We start from the raw sequence: 4974 nt of genomic DNA, 5'->3' as shown, positions 1-4974 counted from the left end.
TCGAGAATAATGTTCATACCGAAAAATAGATTATTCGTCTTCTTAAGTAGACGTTAAAAAAATATATAAAAAAAACTTTTTAAAAACCACGCCTATATTAAAATGCACTAAAAAGGAAAAAATAATTTTTTTACTCACTAGTGACTATAAATAAAAGCGTGGAGCGCTAAACTATATTGACGTAATCTTCGTGGGCGCTCCACGCTTTTATTTATAGCCATTAATGTCTAAAAAAATTATTTTCTGCTGTTTGGTGCATTTTAATATAGGCGTGGTTTTTAAAAAGTTTTTTTTATTTTCTACTTTTTGGTCTCTTTTAAATGGAACGCAAGATAAAGTAATACTGGTATGGAATAGTAAGATATAGAAACGCAAGATATGGAAATACGCGAGATAGAATGAGGGGATGACTCCGAGAGACGACGTCTCTTGATGGAGTCCGAAATTGTCCGAAATGGAACTGAATGAACGGAACACCATAACCACACAGTGAATTCCTTCGGTGCGAAGTGGGTCAGTGGAGTGGGAACGCGTAGTGGAGTAGGGAGCGCTGGCGCGCGGAGTGGGGATCGCTGAACGCGATCACGTACTACCGAGCGTCGCGCGACGAGGTGTGACGAAGATATTTAAATATTTTGTCTCCTAGACGCACAGTTTTTTTTTTTTAATTTGTTATTTAATATTGCATTGTCATCCAGTTCTGAGCTATGCTTAAAGTTTCAAGTCTCAAGCTCATCGGGAAGTGGTTTAAAATTCGATTACAAGATTTGACGCACACAACAACAACAACAACAACGACAACGACAACGACAACGACAACTCAGCAAGCTAATATAAGCGTGGTAAAAATAGTTAACTAGATAGAATGAAACAAAATAGTACAATTGGCGATACCAAGCCCTTCTATCATCGTTCAAAGAAGCGACAGCCCCCGAAGACGAATCGTTGAAAAAAGTCGACGATCTGATGTTGACAGATGAAGGGGGAGGCATCGGGAGAGAAAGAAACGTCGATCCGGTATTGTATTGTCACGGCCGCTGACAGTGAAGTACCGTCCACCGTGCTACGAAGATTAGTTTAGGTTGCCGAAGAATCGGGCGTCGTTCGTCGCACGGGAACCCTACGCGGGTGTGGCAGGTTTGATGAAAATCGAATCGCAAGATTCCCATTCGTAAACATCACCGGCAATCTTGACGAAGTGCTCGGCCAAGATCTTTGATCGCTGAGATGAAGAAATAATGAACAACCTTCGGAGCTGACTTACTCGATCATCTCTCGAGCAACATATGTAGTTGTACGAACGTTTCGAAACGGATCAGGAACGTGTTCGGTGAGCCAAATAAACTTGGGGATCTAAAAAAGGTTGCTTTAATTGATGCGACATTAAATAAATAAATTTGAGAAAATATTTGTTCAGGTTTCATAGAATTTTTGTGGTAATAGCTAGGGATGGGATCAAGTACCTCGCAAACAGGTTCGAATTTTGATTGATTGAATTCGAACTCTCTATAAGGACTTCGAAAAACGGAAATAGTACTCCTAAGTATACTCGAACCTATGCCAGACGGTTTACAAGTACTTTGGCAAACGGAAATAATACTTGCAAGTATATTCGAATTTTGGTCGAACAGATTCGAAACTTTTATGAATATCGTACCGGAAATTCTCTGTGATTTTTCTAATCATTATTTGTTTTACCTTTCAAATCAATTATGTTGTCCTCTAATGCATAATTTAATTCAAAATGTATAACTATTCTTAAACAGTTACGAATTTAATGAAGAAAGTGCTTAAAACCTACTATGCAGTTCTGATTTCCAAAATTCGAGTACTACTTGTGAAAGAATTCGATTCCTTTCAACATCGAAGTTACTTCTAAGTATCTTTCCGAAACTTGTAAGTAATCATTCCGAGATTCGATATCAGTTTGTGTAAAATGAATACTTTTCAAATATAATCATTGAAACATTATTGATTGTAAGTAGTAATCGAAACCCATGAAATGAAGCTTGGTTATTGAAATCTCATCCCTAGTAATAGGTACTTGAATAAAAAAGTATACTAAAAAAATTTCTATAACTTCACGAATTGTTAAAGAAAGAATCTGAAAACGGTTAGTTCCACGAGCTCGGTAGATCCCGTGTTACGTTGTTCACGCTGTATGTAGTTGTAGCAAGGTTCTCACAAGGAACAGCGAGCGGAGTGATTGCTTGAGCTAGTATCTCCCACTGAAAAAAGGAAGGAAGGTGTGGGAGATGCCCATCGTGAAGAAGGAAATATTTCGCCCGGCCGTTTGTTTGGTGGAGTAACGTTCACGGCTAAGAGATCCACTTTAGAGTGGCTATCGCAACGGCGGAACGGTACCGTCGCTTCATAAACCATCGTCGTACACATTCGCATTACCGGTGGCGTGCTCGCGCCGGTAAAAAATGTATCGCGACGGAAACGATGTACGCGATCGCCCTTCTTGGCCGTCGTAAAAACATTTATCTGGACGGGCGATTCCGGGGGCGAGAGAGAGGACGAAATGTGGCGGTGGCGGCTGGCCGAATTAGCATGCACGTGCACGGAACTTTAAAGTTTGGACTGGCGGAATGTATAACGCCTCCCTCCTCCCTCCCACCCACACCGGAGGTAGTCTAGGCGTGCAGGCAATTCGTTAATATGATACGCCGTTCAATAAAGAAGAGGAACCGATTAGATCGAGCCCCGGAACATCGCCAAGGGACCCGGTCGAAGGAAACATTCGGAGGGGGTGAGTTTGTTCTCGAGCAGGGGTCAGATTAAAAATGAATATTCAACGACACGCCTATTAAAATATAACAGCCATCGATTAACTGTTTGCGGTCCCATTTATTCCTGTCGCTTCGTATCGCGGTGATCGGAACACGCTCGATGGGACGTGACTGGAGAATAATTCTTTTCCAGGGGGTGAGAAATGAGTCTATCTAGTCTAGATACGGTGTAGCATGTTTGGGAAGTTCTGTGGTGGAGGATTACAAATTTTAGGAAATTTAAGACCGTCGGTTGTGATAGGAAATATTTAAACGAAGAGGAGAACGATTTCCAGAGCTGCAGGGAAGGGGATGGGAAATGATTATATCTATTCTAGACTATACAGGGTGGCTCAGCTGAAGGAGGGCACCTAAAATGCATAATTTAAATGGTATCGAAGGCGAATATCATAGAAGAACAATTTTTTTTTGTCCGGTTATTTTTTCATAGTTTTTTCAAGGTCATCGTTATTTTTTATCGGGAAAACTTATTTTTTTTTATTCCATCTTGTTAATGACTTAAGCATGTTCAAATGTACTTTCAGCCGCTATAAGATGGAATAAAAAAAGATAAGTTTTCCCGATAAAAGAAATAACGATGTCCTTGGAAAAACTATGAAAAAATAACCGGACAAAAGAAAGTGTTCTTCTATGATATTCCTCCTTCGATACCATTTAAATTATGCCATAAATTTTTTTTCGTGCCATTAAAAATAAAGGAGATATTTAGGTGGCCTCCTTCAACTGAGACACACTGTATATGTATAGCCTCTCTGTTCCTTTTTTGTGATAGTAAAAAGAATTTCTCTTTTTCAAATTGTATAAAAATGGGGTGTAAAATTATTCCACCCATTAGCCCTCCAAACTGGCGACGAAAATGATAGAACGAGGGGTTATGGGGTCTAATCTAGTCTAAATTGCATACAGTCCGTTTGACTATCGCATCACAGAATAGTGGGAGACTGAAAGCTGTAACTGATAGCAGGAAATATTCGAGATAACGTTAATTCGCAACTTGTTAGAGGATTATGGCTTCAACGTGCAGTGAAGTCCGGTGCAATCAAACCTACTGCACACTTCGCGAGTGCCTTTACCACCCTAAATCACGCTCTCCGCCGGTGCAAAAGTAAATAAGGAAACGTAGAACGAAGTATTTACTCATATGATCAAAATCTCCTTTCAGTGCCCCCGGGCACACAATCGAGTAATAATTTCGTGAGCAATCATGATCGACGCAAATGAAATACTCGTTTGAGAATAAATTGCCCTCGCAATTAACCTTTCGCTTGATCGACTATTTTCCCGGCTGACGGAGCAGCTCGCGACTATCTTGCCTAACCCCTTATGGTACAAAGAGTTTCTGTTGTTTCAAAACTTGGTACAATATCCTTTAATTTAATAATGTTATTAATTTTGTACTAATCTACAATATCTACTAATAATATACAATAATTGCGACATTATTGAAGAATGTGAAATTGAATCAGTGAAATTGATAATTATTGGTGCAAACGTTCCTACAGGATCAAAGCGATTCAATTAGTAACTATATTAATAATAATAATGAAATTTTAATCCTTTGGTATTTTCAATTTGATGTAAAATTTGATTGATTTGATCATACCACCCTCGGGAGCATGATTCACTCGTTTCTTTCGTGATTATTTCTTAAAAGAAGATTTCTAGGTTCTTGTTTGATACGGTGTGGTGTCATTCAGGATGAAGCGAGTAGGATCGACCGTGGACAATGGAAACAAATTCGAATAACGGCATCACGGCTGAGGATCGTTCGCAAATCGGTCGAATCGCGATATCTCGAAAAATCGCCGGAGATAAAGCTGGTCCCGCGGTAATTATATTCGCAACAACGGCCCCCGTTCTAGCCTAATCGTTCGACCCCGGCAAAAAAAAATCACTTTATCGCAGCCGTGGGGCCATTAAACGAGCGAGTCGAGAGCGTGCGAGATCGCTTTGAATCGGGGCCGTGGCCGGTTCGTATCCTCGAGGCAGAAATGCCACGGTCATTAGGCGGTAATCGCGGTGGCGCGGCGGCTCCTCCGCCCTTTTTTCTGCCCCTTTCACGTTGTTTCCCCTTTCGCGGGGCCACGTCGGTCTCGTGAACTCGCCATAAATCCTCGACGAAGCCGATAGTTCGCCGCGGCACCGGCAATGACGTACGATCGACGTGGCCCATAACTTA

Source organism: Lasioglossum baleicum, chromosome 6 (genome assembly GCF_051020765.1).
Source record: "Lasioglossum baleicum chromosome 6, iyLasBale1, whole genome shotgun sequence".
NCBI lineage: Eukaryota > Metazoa > Arthropoda > Insecta > Hymenoptera > Halictidae > Lasioglossum > Lasioglossum baleicum.
Note: the sequence above shows the minus strand (reverse complement) of the source record.